The sequence below is a fragment of the Capricornis sumatraensis genome, chromosome 7 (genome assembly GCF_032405125.1).
Source record: "Capricornis sumatraensis isolate serow.1 chromosome 7, serow.2, whole genome shotgun sequence".
NCBI classification, from domain to species: domain Eukaryota; kingdom Metazoa; phylum Chordata; class Mammalia; order Artiodactyla; family Bovidae; genus Capricornis; species Capricornis sumatraensis.
This window is the reverse complement of record NC_091075.1, coordinates 66,980,564-67,004,342: the sequence shown is the minus strand read 5'-3', so window position 1 is coordinate 67,004,342 and position 23,779 is coordinate 66,980,564. Positions and strand designations below refer to the sequence as shown.

Sequence of the window (23,779 nt, the reverse complement as noted above, 5' to 3'; positions counted from 1 at the left end):
TTTCAATGGATTTTGTTGGGATACAAAATTCCAAATGATAGAATTTTTGTGAATACAATGATGGACTTCAATCTCAAAAACACTAAACAAGTCAGTAATAACTGTGTTGAAATCATTATTTTCTGGTATATTTCAAGACTTCTATAAACACTGACAATGCTGTCTTTGTTCATTTGGCCATCATTCAACCCTGTCACTGAAGTTTCAATTTGAGTCCTTACCCCTTTCTATTAGATTCCAGGGAGGAAGTTTTAAAATTCATTTTAAAGTCTTGTCTCTTAATCTTAGTAAGGCATGTCCAATCTAGACAAATCCTTGGTAGACATCTCCATAGTATTACACACAGTTAGTTGAGGGAAAATATATTTTGAATGCTTATTAATATTTGGCATCTGTGCAAGATTTCAGTGCATTATTATCTAGGGCACAGTGCCTGATACTGTTGTACAAGAAACACCAATTACTAGCAAACATTGAGGACCCCATTCTGATGGGGAATGGCAGCTTTTCATACTATTCTTTTTTATGCTTTCTACAGGTATGATTCCTATCTTTAAATATTATCTTAGGATGCATAATGAAGGACATTATCTTTCTGATACCTTTTATTACCTTAAAAGTTATGTCTAAAGTGTTTATGGGTATTAGTCTATGGTTACTTTTTTCTAAATATTTACCTAATTTACCATGATTTTCTAATTTTAAATGTCTACAACCTTTGTATATCACTGTATCTTTCCATTGTTGGATATTTAAACTATTGGAACTGTACTAACATTAGAGAATGTTTGGTTTTAAGATTAGTGCATAACTCATAACTTTTCTCCCTTGTTTTTTTTCAGATTGCACAATTAACTTATCATTACATAATCTTATATATATAAAATATGTACATATATATGTCAACACAGTATTGTAATTGTCCTTTAATTAAAATTTTAAAAATTATAGAATTCTTTAAAAGAACAAAATCAGTGGACTAGCACAAACACCACCAAGCACAATTTAACCAGTAAATAAATGGTTAAGCACCACAAAAATAGGCAGGCCAATCAGTAGAACACAATAAAAAATAGAGATTAATTAAAATAGATAATGAAAGTTAAAGATATACTTAAGGCAACATCTCAAATCACTAGTTTTTTTTTTAATGAAAGAAAACAGCTAAAACATAATAATTCATATGACTTCTCTGAATATACTACATGAGACTTTTAAATATAATGTAATTTTGAATAAGTTGCTATCTCTTTAGTATTGCACCCATTTCTGTTTTTCTCTATTTCCTTCCTTACTCCCTTCTGTCCTTCATTTCTACTTTATTGAAGCTATACCCCTTTCCTTAATAAAGTGTTAGCACCTTATATTTTTCTCTTGGGTTATATTTTCCAGGTAATCTAGGAAATGAAAATATTTCTTTCATTAATTTTATTTTTTTTATTTTATTTTTACTTTATTTTACTTTACAATACTGTATTGGTTTTGCCATACATTGACATGAATCTGCCACAGGTGTATATGAGCTCCCAATCCTGAATCCTCCTCCCACCTCCCACCCCATCATCTCTCTGGATCATCCCCGTATCCTGTATCGAACATAGACTGGCGCTTCATTTCTTACATGATAGTATACATGTTTCAGTGCCATTCTCCCAAATCATCCCACCCTCTCCCTCTCCCACAGAGTCTAAAAGTCCATTCTATACATCTGTGTCTCTTTTGCTGTCTCGCATACAGGGTCATCATTACCATCTTTCTTAATTCCATATATATGTGTTAGTATACTGTATTGGTGTTTTTCTTTCTGGCTTACTTCACTCTGTATAATAGGCTCCAGTTTCATCCATCTTATTAGAACTTATTCAAATTTATTCTTTTTAATGGCTGAGTAATACTCCATTGTGTATATGTACCACAGCTTTCTTATCCATTCACCTGCTGCTGGACATCTAGGTTGTTTCCATGTCCTGGCTATTATAAACAGTGCTGCAGTGAACATTGGGGTACGTGTGTCTCTTTCCATTCTGCTTTCCTCGGTGTGTATATAGGAAATATTTTGCCTTTTAAAAATAATTTTAGCATACATTTAAATTTTATACTATCAATTTATCACATAAAAGATTTTCTCTAAGAAATATTATTTGAAATCCATTTTTTAATGTATCAAATGCCATCTTTAATAATTATGAATAAATATTGTGGTTTCTATCTTTGGATTAAACTAATACACTTTCTAATATTGAAACCTATTTTCAGTGCCTTTAATGAGATCACCTTGGTTTTGATGTTTTATTCTTTTAATATATCAATGGATTGTACTTGCTAAAATTTTATTTTAGGAGTTGTTACTAGTATTTATATTAGTAATTAACTTTTGTATATATGTCAGTTTTTATTATTAATTATATCCTGAATTTACATAAAAATAAAGTGTCCCTTCTGCATTCTGATGAAGAATCTGAATAGAAATGGAATTAGGTTTTTCTTGAGGTTTTGATAGAATAATTATGCAAACACATGAGTCTGGTACAAAGTCTTAGGCAGAATATCCTTGATTCCACTCTTAAATGCTTTGTACAAATGTCTTAGGTGTTTATTGTAATTGGTAAATTTTTATTTCTTTGTATTCAGTGTTGATTTACTTATATCTATTTTCAGTTTCCATTCATTTACTCCTTGTTTGGAGAAGCCAAATATATCACTGGCTTTTGAACAACGCCTGAATAATAAACATATGGCCTATCCTAAGGGGAGCAGATAATAACTGAAAATTCACTCTTGGGACAAGGAATTGTACAAGCACCCCTCATCAGCCACTACCCCACTTCCCTTTTTCAAAAATGCATAGGATGTGAGTGTATCCACTTGGTTGCAGAATTAATGCCATCTGCTTGACTTATGTGTATGGCTCTTTACTGATTCTATTTTGTCCATCTCTCAAACGTGTAATTTGAGACTTCAGTTTGTACTTAGAGGAGAATTTCAGTATTTGTAAGTATACACTATTTGAGCTTACAGAATTGAGGTAAAGACATTCTGCATTGAAGTTTGCCACCAAAGTCATGGCCAGCTAATTGTTACTTTGTTCAGCTGGCTTTGACTTCTATACTTGTGCATATGTTTTTACATATGCTGCATATGTGAGCGTATGTAGCTCACAAGGAAGAATGAATGGTTGAGAGCAGGATTAGGGTATTTGGCTGTCTCCTGATACATACCCACTCCAGTATTCTTGGGCTTCCCTTGTGGCTCAGCTGCTAAAGAATCTGTCTGCAATGCAGGAGACCTGGGTTCGATCCCTGGGTTGGGAAGATCCCCTGGAGAAGGAAAAGGTTACCCACTCCAGTATTTTGACGTGGAGAACCCATGGACTGTATAGTCTATGGGGTCGCAAAAAGTCGGACATGACTGAGCAACATTTACTTTCACTTTGATACATAATAATGGCAACTCATTCTTATCAGTATTTCTAATTTTGTAGTACCTGTTATTAAGTCACCTTATATACTGAATCATTCTACTGTCTCCATAATGAAAAATTTGCGTTGCATATGAAGATATCCTGTTTCCCCTTATTTGTTAGTATTCTGTATCTTTAGACCAGCTATATAAAACAGATCAATTCTTTAAATCTTTTCAGGTACTCAAGACAAGCATATGGTTTACTCTTTTGCTGTTTATTTATTTTGCTTTTTATTTTGTTCTGAAATACATAATGGAAAAGAGGAAGGCAAAACTGCACAGACGTGCTACTGGCATACTGCAATGAACCACAGGTTAAAATGAAACTCTTCCACATTTCTTAGACACAGCTGCTACTGCTAAGTCACTGCAGTCGTGTCCGACTCTGTGCGACCCCATCCACGGCAGCCCAGCAGGCTCCCCCGTCCCTGGGATTCTCCAGGCGAGAACACTGGAGTGGGTTGCCATTTCCTTCTCCAATGCATGAAAGTGAAAAGTGAAAGTGAAGTCTCTCAGTTGTGTCCAACCCTCAGCAACCCCATGGACTGCAGCCTACCAGGCTCCTCCACCCAAGGGATTTTCCAGGCAAGAGTACTGGAGTGGGGTGCCATTGCCTTCTCCACATCCCAGGCTACTAGTAACCAAAGATGGGAGTGACACCCCTCCCACCCCCAAGACACACAAGTCTAGACACAGCTAGACTTTTGTATATTTTAAGAATCCTTCAATTGGAGAAAGAAATTCTATCATTGGAGTTGACAGAGACATTTACTTAGAACAGCAGTGAGAAACAGTTGTTTATAGGCAATTATTTTATGAAGGGAAAAAATATATAATTAAGTCTAAGTTGGAAACTACTTATTTGGTTTAGCATTTCGTAGCTATATCTAATGGAGGAGGCACTGGAACCTCACTCCAGTACTCTTGCCTGGAAATTCCCATGAGCGGAGGAGCCTGGTAGGCTGTAGTCCATGGGGTCGCAAAGAGTTGGACACAACTGAGCAACTTCACTTTCACTTTCATGCATTGGTGAAGGAAATGTCAACCCACTTCAGTGTTCTTGCCTGGAGAATCCCAGGGACGGGGGAGCCTGGTAGGCTGCCGTCTATGGGGTCGCACAGAGTCTGGACACTACTGAAGTAACTTAGCAGCAGCAGCTATATCTAAAACTAGCAGTTTTCAAAGTATCCTACTGAGGCACTTAATTAATATTTTTTGTTCATAATTATATACTCTAAAAGAAGGTATAATTCTCATATGATTTAAAAATATCTATATATCAAGTGAGTTTCCTTTGACAATGGCAGGTTTTGATTTTTCTCTATTTCTTAAAAAACTTAATGACATTAGAAAATATTTTTTATGATGAAAGATATGGTTCATAACCCTACCATCTGGTAATCAATTAATATTTAAAAGACCAGAAAAATATATATATATATATAATGCATGGCTTAAAAAGTGTTTAACTTTTGGTTGCCACATGCATGGAATAGTTTTTTTCCATCCCTTGACTCTGAGCCTGCTGCTGCTGCTGCTAAGTCGCTTCAGTAGTGTCCGACTCTGTGCGACCCCATCGACGGCAGCCCACCAGGCTCTCCCGTCCCTGGGATTCTCCAGGCAAGAACACTGGAGTGGGTTGCCATTTCCTTCACCCATGCATGAAAGTGAAAAGTGAAAGTGAAGTCGCTCAGTCGTGTCTGACTCTTAGCAACCCCATGGACTGCAGCCTACCAGGCTCCTCCATCCATGGGATTTTCCAGGCAACAGTACTGGAGTGGGGTGCCATTGCCTTCTCCAGACTCTGAGCCTATGTTTCCTTAAAGCAGAAGTGAGTCTCTTGCAGGTGGTATATAGCTGGCTCTTGTTTATTTTTTTAATCCATTCTCCAGCCCTATCCTTTGGATTGGAGACCTCAATCTATTTACATTTAGAACAAGTATTGTCAGGAAAGGACTTACTAGTAACATCTTATTAATTAGTTTCTAACTATTTTCTAATTTTCTCATTCATTTCTTCCTCTTGCTTTTCTCTAATGATAATCTTTTATTCCTTTCTCTTTCTCTTCTGTGTATTGACTCTAGGCTTATCCTTTGTGATTGACATGCGGATTATATAAAACATCATACAGATATAACTATTTTATGCTAACAACTTTGATCACAGACAAAATTTTTTTTCCCTTTTTATGTTTTTGATTTTCACAATTTACTTCTTTTTATGTAGTATATGCATTAAGAAATTATAGTAGATGTAGTTATTTTTAACAATTTTTTCCTTTAATCTTTGTACAGGTTTCCCCTACTATTAAAAAGTAGAATGTTACTATGAAAACTTTTTAAAGCTGAAATGGCATAAAATGAAGAAGTAATTACTTTTTTTTTCTTGATTAAAGAGAAATTATCTCTTTGGATTTCTTTTGTTTAGAAAAAAATAGATACTGGTGTAGATCTTTCATAAAAATGAAGTGTTGTAAAGGGAGCTTTTGAAAAACAGGATATACCTGCATTAGATTTAAGTGGTTAACATACTACTATAGCAACTTTCCTGGTGGCTCAGTGGTAAAGCATCCAACTGAAGTGCAGGAGACACAAATTCAACCCTTGGGTCAGGAAGATCCCCTGGAGAAGGAAATGGCGGCCCACTCCAGTACTCTTGCTCAAAAAATCTCATGGACAAGGAGTCTGGTGGGCTACAGTCCCTGGGGTCACAAGAGTCAGACATGACTTAGCAACTAAACCACCATACTACTATATAATAGTATTAGAGTATGCTGAATTTGACTATGTATTTACCTTTACTAGTGTGTTGTGTTTCCATATGTTTTCATGCTGCTAATTAGCAATTCAGTCTGAAGAACTCCTTTCAACACTTTTTGTAAGGTAAGTCTTCATGTATGCTAAGTTGCTTCAGTCGTGTCTGACTCTTGCACAACTCTATGGACTGCAGCTTGCCAGGCTCCTATGTCCATGGGATTCTCCAGGCACGAATACTAGAGTGAGTTGCCATGCCTTACTCGGGAGGCCTTCCCAACCCAGGAATCGGACCCACTTCTCTTATGTCACCTGCATTAGCAGACGGGGTGTGTGTGTGTGTGTGTGGGTGTGTGCCGGGGTCCAACCCTGGTGGACCCAGGGAATTTGAAGGGTGGACGGCGTTGGCGTGGAAAGACTGGTTTATTGATTGATATAAGATTAGATTAAGAAACTATAGCATAGTAGGAAGATTAAGTGGAGGAAGAGGGCTGAATAGCTTGGTTTACGCGGAAGACCAATAAAATTCCAGACAAGGAATTTGCACCATCTACGTTGGGCCACCGGCGCCCACTTAAGCTCCCTTTCCCGCGGGTCTTAACAGCCAGGGCAAGTAAGTAGACCTGGCGAGCCTCCGTGCCCCAGGTGGAGATTCAGCCTGAAATTAAAGTAAAGAGCAGAGAGAGAAAGGGAGAGAAGAAGAGAGAGAGAAAGACACAGGGGGGAGCCAGATTCCCCAGAAACCAGGCCGAGAGACTAGTTCGAGAAACTGGTCTGAGACGCTGGTCCGAGAAACTGGTCCGGTCCTTTATTGTTCAGAAGGCCTTTTATACTTTTGATAAAACATGGAGATCAATGGGTAACACAAAATTATGTAGCGTTCGCAGCCCAGACTCTTTCTATACATCATTTTGTATACAAAAGGTCTCAGGTGATTTACATTATCTTCTGGCCAAGAGGCTTGTTAACACTTTTTGGCTCTCTTCCTTAATGAATGTTAATTGTTTCCCCTGAAGTGTTTTTCTTTAATCTGCATCTCCTTAAAAGCGCTAAAGTTACATCTCTATAGAACAAAGGCACAGTGGGTTATAACAAAGAAGGTACTTAACTCAAAGATCTAATGTTGCTAATACCAGGTCTACTACTTGTTTTTTTATATACCAACTATATCTAAAAACAAAGGATATGAAAATTTGGCAGCAAGCATTGACTCAACAAATGAAACTTTTAATCAGTCCTATTCTAAAGATTTTGACTCTTCGGAAGCCCCTACATTCCTAGGATGTTTTAAGCTTCCCGTGCCTCCTGCGGTCAGGAGGCCTCAAACAATCACATGCGCAGCTGTAAGAGTCCGGCAGGCAGGCTAGAAAGCCATCAGAGGGGTTTTTTGGATTGAAACACTCTTTCAAATGCAGAAGACTAAAGCCCTAAATTGACTTTTTCCAGAAAATGTCAGAAGAGTGGAAAAGCAGAGCACAAAAGCCGGCAGGTTTTTGTTGGGGTACATGCTTAGGAATTTCCAGAGGGGTCCCTGAAGTCTGAGCATGCCTTGCGTATGTCAGCTTCCTTCCTCATGACCTTGTCACGGGCGGGATTCCTCACACTGGCTCCCGGCAGGTGTGGGCGTGTGGGTGTGGGGGTGTGTGTGTGTGTGTGTGTGTGTGTTTTCCACTAGCACCACCTGAGAAGCCCAATCAAGGCAATTCTAGCCTTGCCTGCATGATGAAATTTCCCAGCTTTTGTTTGTTTGGGCAAGTCTTCATCTCTTCTTTATTTCTAAAGGTCCACTTTACCAGATAAGCATCCATGGTTAGCAGTTTTGTTTTTTTTTTTTTTTTTTTTTTCTTTCAGCATATTGAATATACCATCCTGTTCTCTCCCAGCCTCTGATGTTTCTGCTACTGAAAAGTTGCTGATAGCATTAGAGTTCTCTTGTAAGTTATATGCTTCCTTCTTCTTGATAATTTTAAGAATCTTGCTTTGGCTTTGACTTTGACAGCTCTATTAAAAGTGTCCTGGAAAAATTCTCACTGGATTTTCTTGGAGACCTATGAGCTTTATGAAATTGAATGTCCAAAACTCTCCCCAGATTTGGAAAGTCATTAGCCATTATTTCTTTAAATAAGCTTTCTCTTCCTTCTCTCTCTCTTCCCTTTCTGGGACTGCAGTAGTTCACTGTTTCTCTTGATGATATTCCATATATCACACTAGCTATTCTCACTCCTCTTTATTATCATCTGACTAGCATCTCAAAGGTCCTATACTCTACATTATATATGCTATTTTCTGCTTGATCCATTCTACTGTAATGGATGTATTTCTGTTGCTTTCTTTTGATGCTTTCTCTTCCATCTTTCAGTTCATTCACTGTACTCTTCCATTCTAGGATTCTCTTTGATTTGTTTTAATATATCTCTATGGTAAAGTTCTCTTTTGTGTATTTTTTTTTTTCTGATTTCATTAAATTGTCTTTTTCTCTTTTCTTATGGTTTATAGCTCTAAACCTCCTTAAAAAGATTTTAGGGAACTTTTTAGTCTTGCCCCTGCTCCCCGCCCCATCCTCTTCTCTCACTACTTCTTCAAGTGGTGAGAGGCAGAGCTGGAGCACCCTGCTCACTATAATGAATGATTTTCCCACCTTGAGGGTAGGACTCCATGTGAGCCTCTGCCCATGTGAGGGGTGGGACCCCCTCAGGTGTCCAGAACCAGGAGCCCCCACCAGATCCTTAGAGGAGGACGAGGGAGAGAAGGAGAGCAACAGCAACACTAGAATTGGCAACATGGCAGAATTCTCTCTGCCCCAGTATGAGGTGGGTTTGGGGACTGCCATTCAGCCAATACAGCTCCTGTGTCTTCCATGGACTCTGCTTAATTCTGTAAGGACTGGAGAGCTGTGGAGGCCCAGCTTGCAGAACTGGTGGGGCCATCTCCCAGAATCCACACACCAGGAGTCTGTACGCAGTTTGAAGAGTGGCACTATGGGGGCCCACTGGGTCAGTCCCAATGATCCAGACCTAGAGACGACAGTAGGACCACCCAGGCTGTGGAGTGGGATGGGGGTGATAAAAGGACAGAGCAGTAAGATGACCAGTAAAACCAAGGCCAACCCTGAAGGTGATGGCCCAGTGCCACCTTCTGGCTAAAGGGGTGACTGCTGTTCACTATTCACTGCTGTGTGCTAAGTAGCTTCGGACGTTGTCCAAGTCTTTGCGACCCTATGGACTGTAGCCCGCAAGGCTCCTCTGTCCATGTGATTCTCCAGGCAAGAATACTGGATTAGCCCTCCTCCAGGGTATCATTCTGACCCAGAGATCGAACCCACATCTCTTATGTCTCCTGCACTGGCAGGCGGGTGCTTTACCACTAGCACCAGCTGTGAAGCCTTGACATGGATGTAAAACTTGGCCAGGTGACTCTCTGAAACCTGTGCATTGCCCCAGGATAGATTTCCAAGACCTTCAACTTTAATACCATGCATGATGTGAGCTCAAAACAGAGACTTATGTGCTGAAAATGTGAAAGCCTCAGTAGACTCACTTTCAGGGTTTCAATGGCATGACATTTGTTTATGGCCAGATAGGCACTGGCAGACATACCATGCAGGGGACCTGGACAGAATCCAGGTGACAAGGTCATCCCCAATACCTCTGAGCACTTCCTCTATTTCTTGCACTCGTACTACCAGCAGTGCCTGGTCCAGTCCTCCCACCTGGAGATATACCTAGAAGAGATTTGAGACCTGCTGTCCAAGGAGTCCAGAAGGAACCTAGAGCTGATGGAGAATGCTGAGGCATCTACATCAAGGCTCTCTCCTCCTTTGTAACCAAGAATGTCAAGGAGATTCACCATATGATGAACCTATGAGAGCAGACTCAGGTCATGGGCAACACACACATGAATGAAATCAGCTCGTGCTCCTACTCTACTTCCTCACCACTATGGGATACAGTGGCTGTGATGGCCAGGATCACAGCTGTTTGGAAAAACTCAATCTTGTTGAACCTGGCCAGGAGCAAGAGGTAGAACAAAACAAATCTCTACTTAACTGAAGGGACAGCCACACAGTCCACGGGTAGTGATGCCAGTGGAGGTGGTGGAAGAGAACGGCATAAGGAAGCTTCCAAAATAAACTTCTCTCTGTCTTCCCTGGTCAATGTAGTTACTGTCCTGGTGGGCAACAGGAGCACCCACATTGCCTATTAGGACACCAAGCTGATTTGGCTGCTCTAGAACTCTCCACGGAGAAGGCAATGGCACCCCACTCCAGTACTCTTGCTTGGAAAATCCCATGGATGGAGGAGCCTGGTGGGCTGCAGTCCATGGGGTCGCTAAGAGTTGGACACGACTGAGCGACTTCACTTTCACTTTTCACTTTCATGCATGGGTGAAGGAAATGGCAACCCACTTCAGTGTTCTTGCCTGGAGAATCCCAGGGACGGGGGAGCCTGGTGGGCTGCCGCCGATGGGGTTGCACAGAGTCGAACATGACTGAAGCGACTTAGCAGTAGCAGCAGAACTCTCCTGGGGTCAAAGACAAGATCATCATAGTGGCCACCCAGGTGCCAGTTTCTTACTGGCTACAAGAAGAGCCTCTCCAACCACTGCTTTACCAACTAAGACAAGGAAATCAAGAACAACCTCTGAGTGCACAAGGACCCCAAGGACACATTGCTGTATGAATTCCAGGAGATCACCTACCTGAAGTCTCATCTGGAGAAGAAGGAGATGCTGGAAAACTGGCTATGGAGGAAGAGCAGCAGCATAAAGAACAATAACATAAAAAGTAGCTGTATAGAAAGCACCATGTCAGCCCTGGTAGGTTACCAGGAAGGGCCAGTAATCAAAGCCTGGGAGGCCAAAGAAGAGGATAATAACATCAACCACCAGCACCACCACCTGCCCCAGCCTTTTGGAGCTAGCCTTGGATGAAAACATGGATAATTACCTTTAGGTGTGCAAGCAGTGATTCATGGAAGAGAAGGTGACCAGCCAGGATGACTGCAGTCTTATGAGTAAGAACAGGCAGAAGCTGCTAGGGATGAAGGAGAAGGTGCTGCAAGACCTATGGTAGGAGCAGAAGGCCACAGAACTGCTTGCAGTCAAAGTGAGCTTCTCTACTGGGGCAAGAACATCATGAATCACACCAAAGAGTAGAAGACATTGAAACTGAAGAGCAATGAGACTGCAGAACAGAAATATCATGAGCAGGAAATACAGCAGGAGGTGATGATCTGAGATAAGGAGGCAATGTAGTTTCAGGCTATGTACACATCCATGCAGCAGGATATGTAAGTCAAACCCAAGAAACTCATGAAGTTCCAAGTCAAACAGCAGGTTCTGAAGGCAGAGACCTGGGGCCAGCATGATGAGTATATCCACATGTAGCAGAACCTGAAGAAGGCAAAGAATGAGGAGACCTAGGAACTCAGGTTCAAGTACCTAATCACTGAGACCTTTATCTCACTTGAGGAGAACAAGATTATAAACTTGCTTTTCCTGGACTATGAAGAAAAGCAATAGAAGGTCCAGCCAGTTGTGCCAGGTGGATTTAATAACAGCTAAAAGAAGAAGCATCCCATGACTGCTGTGGGCTACATGAGGTCTATCAGCCAGTACTCTTGGGGTGCCTTGCCATCCCAGCTTCACAGCTGAAAATATGGGCTGACCTTTTTGGAGCTGGATATATCCCCTCCAGCTGTGTTTATGTTGGAATTCTCTCATAGTCAAGAACAAGATCCCCCATGCACTACATATGGAAAGGCTCATGCAGTTAAAACAGATTTCTGGAAAGAATATCTACCTGTAAAGTCTGAAAGTCCAGATCCTGGTCCCAGAGTCCTCAGTGGCCTCCAGGTGCCAGCACATGTACCCCAGTGGCCTCTGCTGTGCTGCACACCATGACAATTGTGGACCAAAATGACAATCTTCAGTCAGGCTACCCATCTGACAGATTCCTGGGATTGTGCAGCTAACCCTGGAGATCTGTCCTGAAAGCGCAACTGTCAGTGACCATGTCTCCTCCGAGGTGACCAATCCATTGACCAGCAGGCCAGACACTAAGCTCTACCTGCAGGGGTCTCCCGGCTTTGCCCTCAGTGTGCTCTTGAAACAAAAGGAAACTCCAGAATCTTAAGTTCAGAGTGTTAGGTAGTTAGAATAGGGAAAAGGAGTCCAAAATGGTGGTGGCTAAAAGACAAAGAAGGGAAAAGCCTGCGAAAATAGGACAAAGGAAGGTCTGAAGACTGGAGTGAGGACCTCAGGTAAAACGAGCAGCACTCCTGGCTAGCCCAATTTACATAGAGCAGGCCCAGTGGGAGGAGAAAAAGCATATATAAAGAGGAGCCAAAATTGTGCCAGAGCCTCTCTTCTCTTTGTGTCTTTTGGGTTGGCATGCTTTCACACCTCGAGGATGTCTTTTCCTTTACTTTCTCAATAAAACTGAGCTGTAACACTGCTCTGTCACTTCAAATTTTTGTTGCCAAGAGGTAGAACAGAACCAAGGAAATTACACACTCTCCTGACAAGAGTTAGATGGGAGCAAGGGTGGAGTGGAGGTGGGGATGGTCTCCTTATTGATCTCTGACTTCTGGAACATGTCCATCTCTGAGATAGCAGGCTTCAACACGGCTGCCTCTCACCTTTGTGGATATGCCTGCTGTGCTATTTGTATATGGAGTTTTTGTGATGGTTGCTGTTTTACAAGTTTACTTTGACACCTGGGATGTAGATAATGGTTTCCTTGTTGTTGACTTCATAAAGTTCTCTTTCCTCTAGACACGAAGTCCCGAGAGGAAGGGAACACACCTGTTCAAGGCTGCAACAAGTGGGGAGGGGCATCCAGCCTCGGGCCCACGGGATGAGGGACACGGAGCACGCAGTTCGAAGAGGCTGGCAGGGCTGTGTTACCGCAAGAAAACAGCCCAGAGGCCTGGCAGACAGAGAGAATGGTGCTCTCAGCGAGCTGGGGGGTGCTGACGGTGGGGCTGCTGGCGTGGGAGCAGCTGCAGCAACAGAGAGAGTGGTTGCGGGTCCCCCCGGGGTGTGGCGGCTGGCTGGCTGGTTTGCTCAGGTGGAACTTGTCCTCTGCTTTGAGGAGCTTCCTGCAGGTGGGCCGCCCGAGTTCCTGCGCATGCCCAGTGAAGCAGGGCCGCACCAACTCTCTTCACAAACTTCTGGAACCCCTGCCGCCGGCAGCAGGCAAAGGTTCCTATTCGTGGTGAGGTCTCAGCCCCCAAACTTTCTCACAGCCTGCATAATAGCACTTGGGCTTCTTTGAGGAACTGAGGTCAGCGCTACTTCGGCCCCGTCGGTAGCCTTCTTTGAGGCTGGGCTTTCTCTAGTCTGGCTTCTTGCTCAGGCTCCAGTTCCACAGGGGCTGGAAATGAGGCTTGTTTCTCACGGGGCTCGCTGGAGGCGGGATGGGGGTGGCTACACTGCCGCCAACGGGCGGGTGGTGGAGCGTGGTGGGGTGCAGAGGCAGGGGTTCCTCCTGTTGCTGCTGCTATGTCACTTCAGTCGTGTCCGACTCTGTGCGACCCCATAGACGGTGATTCCTCCTACAAGCCTCCAATTTGCAGTCTGCAAGGGCGTGCGGCTGCGCTTGCTGATTGATGTCCTCTGGGACCCCTGCTACTGGGAAGTGGAAAGCCCTGCTCTTGTCTTCTTGGCCTGGGGCAGCGTTGTGGATCAGCAGCTGCCTGGGCCCTTCTGACCATGTGCAATCTAGTACCTGAGCAAGGACAAGAAAGAAAAAGAGCCAACTTCTAGTTATAAAATAAGTAAATAATGGAGATGTGACAGTACAACACGGAGACTAGTTAATACTTTTTGTATACATAAAGCTGCTACGAGTGTGGATGTTCTCACCTCAAGAGAAAAACCCAGCTATTTTTAATTCCTTATCGGGGTGTTTTGGGAATTGATTACTAGCAGAGTAATGGTAGTAAGCAATAGAAGGTCCAGCCAGTTGTGCCAGGTGGATTTAATAACAGCTAACAGAAGAAGCATCCCATGACTGCAGTGGGCTACACGAGGTCTATCAACCAGTACTCTTGAGTCATGTTTCCGTGATTTTTTAATTTTTTCCTTAAAGTTCTTGCAGCTGCTGTCCTTCTATTAGAAGTAACAGGCACTTTCTCCAGTATTTACTGGCTGACTTTAGGAAAGAAATACCTTCCCACTGCTCTACTGGGGATTCTGAGGCTTCCTCAGTCTCTCTGTGGTTACACCTGCATCACACTTCTTGCTGCTTCTTTTGGCAAAATTTTTAAGCTTCATTCCATCTTGCAGCTCACCAGGTGGGTTGCTGACAGCTTCCCTTTGACTTTCCCGGTGGTGACTCAAATTTGTGGTTGCTTCATGGTCTGCAGATTCTGGCTGATTTTCTGCAATGCTTACTAGCCATCTGCCAAAGCTTATTCTTCCGGCCATTGAGAGTATGTACAGGGAACTGGCCACACCAGTTAGAAGGTGTGTGGGTGGGTTGCACAAAGCACTGGGGGTGCCCATGGGCAAGTTGGGAAGAATCACAGGTAAGCCTCCTCCAGTGGCTCTTGGATGGGCTTCTTGATGGTGTACAAGAGGCATTTAACAATCTCTGGATCCGCATCCCTTCAGTGACCTCTGCCACTCTCCAAGCATCTTACCTGCCCTCAGTAGTGCAGCTCATGACTCAGTTCTCTGGATGGGGTGAAAAAGAAATGATCCTCTTGGGCTGCATCTCACTTGCCTGGGGAATCTTGAGTACTCATTCTCATGCTTTCACTTTCCCCAAGTGAGAAATCATGGTCCAGGGTGGTCTCTTTTGGCACTAATGTGTGCTGCCTTGGGGGAGGGGTTATGCAGGGAAAGTCAAACTGTCCTTCTTTCCCTTTCCGATGCATCCAAATTCATACGTATGTATTTATTAACCTCCAACAGTTTGATAGAACTATTCAACTGGATTCCTGGACTTCTGCAAAGGCTTTCTCATCCATGGGTCTAACTGTTCTCTGGGCGGGGGGCTGAAGAGTAGGAACCAGTTAACCAGGCATTGCAGGTTCTACCACCAGGACCGAGGTATGTATGCATAATACCTGAAGCACTTTATGATGGTTGATGTGGACTGGATCCCAGTAACGCTGATGTTTTGAACAAACAGAAAACCCAGCACAGTCTGGATGTCCTGATTTGATTTGTGATTGATTGAACTTTGAATCATAGGAGTGTGATATTCTCATAACTGCTGAAATTAATATTCCATGGAGCCTTAAAATCAAAAGAAAACCATATTCAGTGTCATTTTTCTGTACAGCAGTCCTATTAGTAATTACTTATAAATAGACTAGATTATCTAAAGTTAAAAAAAGGATACTTGATATCGTGTTTGTGTTTCTTGGCTTTATTACCCTTTGTGGTACCATACGGACTTGAGTAAAATTGGTAAACATTTTTTATAGACTCCCACTGTCATTAATTCAATAGATCTATTAACGTTTACTCAGTGTTTTATTACTTTTAGTGAGTTTTCAATAGAATATCATGTTTGATGTAATTCAAAATATTGAATATATTCTTTTTGACTTTGCAAAAAGAAATAGGTTTATCATTTTTAAAGTTTTATTGGAGTATATTTAATTTACAATGTTGTGTTAGTTTCAGGTGTCCAGCAAAGTGATTCAGTTATACATATATTCATTCTTTTTCAGATTCTTTTCTCATGCAGGTTATCACAAAATATTGAATTGAGTTCCTTGAGCTATACAGTAGATCCTTGTTGGTTATCTATCTTATATATGTGCTAAGTCGCTTCAATTCTGTCTGACTTTGCGATACTATGGATTGTAGCCCTCCAGGCTCTTCTGTCCATGGGATTTTCCAGGCAAGAATACTGGAGTTGGTTGCTATTTTCTTCTCCAATCTTATATATAGTAGTGTGTATATGTTAACCCCAGTCTCCTGATTTATCCCTCCTCACCACATTTCTCCTTTGGTAACCAGTTTTCTTGCCTGGAAATCCCATGGATGGAGGAGCCTGGTAGGCTGCAGTCCATGGGGTCGCACAGAGTCAGACACGACTGAGCAACTTCACTTTCACTTTTCACTTCCATGCATTGGAGAAGGAAATGGCAACACATTCCAGTGTTCTTGCCTAAAGAATCACAGGGACTGCAAAGCCTGGTGGGCTGCCATCTATGGGGTCGCACAGAGTCGGACACTACTGAAGCGACTTAGCAGCAGCAGCAGCAGCAACCATAAGTTTGTTTTCAATATCTGTAAGTCTGTTGAAGTTTTGTAAATAAGTTCATCTGTATCATTTTTTTAAAATGAGATTACACAAATGAGTGAATTCATATGATGTTTGTTTTTCTCTGTTTAACTTACTTAGTATGATAATCTCCAGGCCCATGCATGTTGCTGCAAATGGCATTATATCATTCTTTTTTTGACTAATATTCCATTGTATATATATACCACAACTTAATCCATTTCTCTGTTGATGGGGATTTAGTCTGCTTCCTTTTCTTGACTATTGTAAATAGTGCTGCTCTGAATGTTGAGGTGCATGTATAATTTTCAAGTTATGGATTTCTTCTGATATATACCCAGGAGTGGTATTGCTGGATTATATGATAGTCCTATTTTTAGTTTTTAAGTAATCTCCATGGTGGTTGTACCAATTTACATTCCCCCCAAGAGGGTAGAGGGTTCCCTTTCCATCACACCCTCTCCAATAAGTACCTTTATTGTTTGTAGACTTTTTGATGATGGCCATTCTGACTGGTGTGAAGTGATAACTCATTGTAGTTTTTATTTTCATTTCTCTGATAAATTAGTGATGTTAAGCAGTTTTTCATGTTCCTGTTGGCCATCTATATGTTTTCTTTGGAGAAATGTCTACTTAGGTCTTCAGCCATTTTTTTATAATTTTTTTTTTTTCATACAGAACTGCATGAACTGTTTGTATATTTTAGAAATTAATCCCTTGTCAGACGTTTCATTTGCAGATATTGTTTCCTATTCTATGGATTGTCTTTTTTTTTATGGTTTCCTTTGCTGTGCAGAAGCTTGTAAGTTTAATTAGGTCTCATATGTTAGTTTTTGGTATTATTTCCATTACTCTAGGAGGTAGATAAAAAAAGATATTGCTGTGATTTATGTCAAAGAGTGCTTTGTGTTTTCCTCTGTGATTTTTATAGTGTCCAGCCATACTTTGAGGTCTTTGATTCATTTTGAGTTTATTTTTGTGTATAGTGTTAGAGAATGTTCTAATTTCATTCTTCTATATGTTGCTGTCCAGTTGTTTCAGCACCAGTTATTGAAGAGACTGTCTTTTCTCCACTATGTATTCTTTCTTCCTTTGTCACAGATTGGGTGACCATAGCTGTTTGGGTTTATCTCTGGACTTTCTATCCTATTCCATTGATCTATATTTTTGTTGTTGTTGTTTTGGCACCAGTATCATACTGTTTTATTATTGTAGCTTTTTAATATAGTCTGAAGTCAGGGAGCCCGATCCCTCCAGTTCCATTTTTATTTCTCAAGATTGCTTTGGCTCTTCGGGATCTTTTGTCTTTCCATACAAATTAAAAAAAAAAAAGTTCTAGTCCTGTGAAAAATCCAGGGCTTCCATTGAATCTGTGCATTGCTTTGGGTAGTATAGCCATTTTCACAGTATGGAGTTACTGCTTTGTGCTGGATCCTAGTATCTGTAATTTTATGTGTGCCCTCCAGGAGTGGAGCCTCTCTTTCCCCCAGTCCTTGGAGCTTCTGCACTCAAGCTCCACTGGCTTTCAAAATTTGGGTGTTCCTCCTCCTGATTCCAGACCCTCAGGTGAGCCTGATAGGGTTCAAAATTCCTTCTCTTGTGGGAGAACTTCTACAATTTGTCTTCCAGTCTGAGAGTCACCCACCTGGAGGGTGTGGGATTTATGTTGTGACAGCACCCCTCCTACCGTCTCATTGTGACTTCTTCATTGTGTTTTGAATGTGAAGTATTCTTTTATATAAGTTCCAGTGTTTTTGTGTGTGTGTGATGGTTATTCAGCAGTTAGTTGTGATTTTGGTGTTTTCTTCAGGGGAGATGAGTTTGAGCTCAAGTCATTTTACTTCATCATCTTTTCTTGAGTAGAGGGGCTGCTTTTAATCTGGGTGCTTGCTGTCTCTTTGTGGTGTGTGCTGGCCATTATCCTCTTGATATGGGGTATTCAGTTACAGCGGCCCTTGTGCGCTCTTGGGATGGTAGGGCAGCACTTGGCACCTGCTTGTGGGTCTCCTAGGCTGTGGCTGCTGTCCACGCATTCCCAGCTTAGTGGGGGCAGAGCTTTTTGCCTGCTCGTGAATCTCATAGTTGCAGCCTATGTTCGCCTCTGGAGCCCATAATGTGGTGGCAACCTTGGAGAAGATATTTAACTCTCTTGGGAAATAGAAAAAAATACTGTGTTGATACCATATACAGTGGTTCCCAACCTTTCTGGTGCCAGGGCTGACTTCATGGAAGAAAATGTTTCCATAGTTCAGTGGGAGGGATGGTTTCAGGATGATTTAACTGCATTATATTTGTTGTATACTTTATTTCTATTATTTTTACATCAACTCCACTTCAGATCATCAGGCATTAGTTCCCAGAGGTTGGAGAGCCCTGCCATAACATACATTTCCCAAGTGCTTCTTCTAACCAAACAGTGAACTGTTCAGGTATATTCACTGCATGCCTCATTGCAAAGTTGACATATAATATTTAATTCATGAATGAAAGCGAGATATGTCACTTGGAATTCAGTGGTTTTCAAAGCAGTTTTCACAGAAGACTCAAAATCCTAAGGCCTCTGCATTAATCTTAATATGAAATGCAAATAACACATTTGAACTGTTCTGCCTTAGGACAAAATATTTCTGACCTAATGCTAAAATAGGACTTCAGTATAAAGGCAAGAATGAAGGTTCTTAAATAAACACACAACAATAAATTTCATTGATTTTGCCTGTGCTTGAAATATTTATATATACCATTAGGTAGTGATTCAAATTATTTAAATGTATTAGTTCATCCCATTTCTGCATTTCAGTACATTATGGATAGTCTTTATGTCAACTAATGATTACTTTGCCTCTAGTTAATATGCTGTATTATTTTTGTTGTAAAGTATGTTAAACTGAGTTAATCATATAGACATATATGAAAGTATAGATATTTTTATAATTCATTAAAATGTTATTAAATTCTGATGCCAAGTAAGTTTGTTTTTCCATTAGTATGTACGTCAATTAGGATACTTATAGTGGTGACAACACTGAATCTCAAAGTAACTTAAAATCCATTAGTTTATATCCAAATTATGGCAGAAATTGCTCTTTTAGCTGACAAAGAGTAATAAAAGCTAACTTCCTTACTCAGCATCCATCTTAATTGCTTCAAATAACTGCTTAATTTATATGTCTCACTATAAGGTTATTATGAATACTCTGATTGTCCAGTCCGGGTTTCAGGTTCATTTCTGTAGGTTGAGGTAAATTACCTATCAAATGAGTGAGTAGCTTTTCTGAAACAAAAAAAGGTTTTCATTATAAGAAAAAAGGATAATGAATTTTCAAAGGTAATAACATTTAGTTTTCATAGCCTGATTCTATAGCCTTATCAACTTCAGCCTACCCTTCAGGGATTTGGCTTCAAACTGTGTGCATAACCTCTGACAGTCTTGGGAGCTTTGATCTTTTTCAGTCTACTGCTGCTTTCCATACTCAGTAATATTTGAGGAAGTCTACTGAAGGTCCCAAGATTGAAAGTCCTTCAATTTCTCCAATACAGAAAGATCTGAGTGTTTTATTGCCTTGATGAAAACCCCCGAGCCCTTCATTGCTCTTAGTATAAGTCTTATCACAACCCTTTCCTTTGGTTTATTTTCTTATTCTTATATCTTTCCAGATATATCTTTCAAAAACTCAATATCTAGAGCTCTGTTCTTCAGTAATATTGAATTTTTTAGTTAAAAGTACTATAATCATTTAACCCTATTTCATTTGACTTCTGAATATGCTCTTCCCTCTTTTAGGATCCACCTATGAGCTTCAATGTCTTCACTAAGCTAACATACATAGTCACTTGTATAATTTTATCATATATCATTTAATCTGAGAAGTGCATTCCTCTGAAATAAACCTGGCAGCCAATTGGTCAGCTATTCCAGTTACATTATAAATTTGATCCTGTGCCTTTTTTTCCCAACATTATATACATACTTTATAAAATAAAAAGAAAACACATATTAGGGCCAATATATTAAGATGCCCATGAATATGAACACATGCCCAAGTCTGAACTCTATATACTAAAGTTTAGGGCAAAAGTCTTCATGTTATCATTAGCCAAAGTTATACTATGAAGGCAGTTTTCAAATTCTGGGAATTATGGGACTTTCCTATTTCTCATAGTTCTGGTCAATGATATGGTTGCTTTAACTCATAAAATTGTGTATATGGATGTATATTTTCTAGGTATGCCAAAATGTAGTGTGACTCTAAACATGAAAGTAACAGAATCAAGATAAGTTCTCTTCTTTAGTCTTACAATGCTTCACAATTTTATCTTTGTCTGTGTGCTGTTTTTATATCCTCTACAATCCAGTATAAGACTTTGTTCCCACATGTTAAAGTTAATGTCAGTAACTGGATGGCCTCCTGATTTAGAGATAAGCAAATATGCTGACATTTCATGCACTCAGGAGTTAATAAATGTTCCTCAAATTATTGGTAAAATCAGTTGTTCACTCTCCCTTGCAAAAATTTTAGAATAGTAAACTGATTCCTCAGCTATGCTCAGTGAAAATGTGTTAGTCACTCAGTTGTGTCTGACTCTTTGTGACCACACTGACTATAGCATGCCAGGCTCCTCTGTCCATGGAATTTTCTGGGCAAAAATATTGGAGTGAATTGCCATTCCGTTCTCCAGGGGATCTTCCCAACTCAGGGATTGAGGCTGGGTCTCCTGCCTAACAGGCAGGTTCTGTCTGTTCAGTCACCAAGTCATGTCCGACTCTTTGCTTCACTTATGCTCTTCAGGATACTTATGCTCAGAGACATTAAAACACAATAACACAGATTGGTCATACTTATTGCTCCACTGTCTTACTCTGACTGACCATCTGCTGTTACTCAAAACAAGGAAAATATTTTATTGTTTGTGACTTTTCATTTTTTTTTTTTCAGAAGCTGGGGTGATTTATAATCAAATTTCAGCAGTCATAAGGCAAAGGTAGCAACCCACTGGGAAGTCAACACAGAGCACCTCTGAGACCAAGGGTTGCTATCTCAGTGCTTCCCAGATGATGCACCTCTTTGAGATGTATCATAAAGCCAGGCATAAACATAGTGAGACCATGATATTTTTATAGGACCTGACCGTAGTGAAAAGATAAACCTTAGTCTTCTGTCCATTTTGTCCTACCCACATTGCATGGAGGCAGTGTGATGATTTACCTGTAAGATTAAATGAGCGTTGGACTGTCAAATCATATTTCTAATTTAGTGAAGTATAATTAGCATAACTTTATGTAGTTCCATGAGTTATGATAAATATACATACTCATGGTTCCATGTGAAAGTGAAAGTTGCTAAGTCATGTCCAACTCTTGCAACCCAGTGGACTGTAGTCTGCCAGGCTCCTCTGTCCATGGACTTCTCTAGGCCAGAATACTGGAGTGGGTAGCTGGTCCCTTCTCCAGGGGATCTTCCCAACAGAGGGATCGAACCCAGGTCCCCCACATTGCAGGCAGATTCTTCACAGCTGAGCCACAAGGGAAGCCTATACCCACAGTCAAAACATATAACATTTTTCATCTCTCCAGAAAGTTTCTGTGTATCACTTTTCAGGCAGCCCTGCCCTAATCCCTGATTCAGACAACATCTGCTGTGACTACAGATTAGTTTTGCCTCCTCTAGAATTTTATATACATGATATATTAATTTCTGGAGGCATCTATAAAAAATATAGCTACAAACGTGGTGGCTTAAAACAATAGAGCATATTTAATTTATAGTTACTGTGAGTAAATGGCTTTTTTAAATAGAAAATACAAAAGATAAATGTAGCAAAGTATATATAAACACTATATACTGAAAATACTAAACATTGGTAAAAAAAAAAAATTATTTCCCTTTTATTTGGGGAATCCATCAGAAGGGTACACCTGAAAGGAGTATAACATAAAGCGTGAAATTTCACCTACCATTTTTGGAGGAAGTGGGAATATATGGAAACATGAGAAAGAAGGTGGGTGGCCTTTAGGAGCAAAGACCAATCTTTTGAGCTAGCAAGAAAATGGGTCCTTACCACAAGTAAGGAAGCTAAGAAAATTAATCCTGCCAATTGAATCAATTTGGATCAGATTCCTCCCTAGAGACTCCAGAAATGAGCACAGACCTAATAGGTATCATAAGCAAAAGCAGAGAGATTTATGGTATATTAGACATCTGTAGTATAAGAGACAAGAGTCAGAAGTTACAGTGTATTTACTTTCCCCTTTTATTCCATGGAAAAGCCAGGGCTTATATTCCTGATGCTAGAGGGGAAAAAATAGGCACAGCAAATGTTGGCTGTTAAGTGATTTTCCTTCTGTTGCACTTTTTATCCTGCAAGTGAGTTGTTCCAAATTTATGCCGATAGTGGACACTCTTTAGATACAAAAGAAACTGAAACAGTGCTTGCCTGTGTAAACAAAAGGTTAAAATGAAATAGTAAAAGAAAAGGTAGCTGAACAAAATTAGCTTCTGGCTGATTTATTTGCATTCTAAAGATTTTTTTTTTTCCCAAACTGCTTATAATTTAAATTATAGAACTTTTATTAAAAAGTTTTATATGCCTCATTTTATTGCTGTAGAATTTAGAAAAAAGTAATAAATGATGGCTTACCCAAAATTGCAGCTAGAGAGAATACTATAATCTGCAATAGAACCTAGGACCCCTATTCCTCTAAAAGTAAATATGTTTCCAATTTTAACAAAAATATAAATTACATTTCTATACATTATATTTTGTTAGATGTATTTATATTCAATGGTTAATCTGAAAATATTACTTTAAATTGTATGTTAAAAATGCTGAACATTAATACAAAATATATTAGAACAATCTATTAATTGCACAATAACAGCCATTAATTTCTCAGCACTGTGATTCTTTTGCTTGCTTATTGAGCCTAGTATTTGACTCTAGTGATAAAATGCATTATAAAAGTTATTACAGTAGTTAGTCATGATGCAGCTAGTTTGGAAACCAAACCAGGCATAAATGCAGCAGTAATCACAGAGTCCAGAGGACTAGTTTAATCTAAAATGAAAATTTTCTAATCGTTCACATTTATTCCAGATTGAACTTACATGGTTAAAGAGTGTATCTAGAGAGTTTCTTTCATTAAAATTATCATTAACTTTAATTTTTAAAGATTATTCCTTTATATGACAAGAAGTACCTACTTAGAGACTTCTATAAACCAATATTCACATTGCTGTCAGGATTTATAATTGAAGTGCTTTAAATTTAATTATTGTAATTGCACTGTACTTGATGGTGTGACTAGAAATGACATAGG

The 23,779-nt window shown here is 40.2% G+C and overlaps 2 pseudogenes; both read left to right on the top strand.

Moving 5' to 3' along the window:
- The window catches only part of LOC138081816 (kinesin-like protein KIF3C), a 40,479-nt pseudogene extending 30,034 nt beyond the window's left edge, over window positions 1-10,445 (top strand).
- Window positions 10,446-10,507: 62 nt separating this feature from the next.
- Window positions 10,508-12,187, top strand: LOC138081814 (kinesin-like protein KIF3C; annotated as a pseudogene).
- The last annotated feature ends 11,592 nt before the right edge of the window (window positions 12,188-23,779 follow it).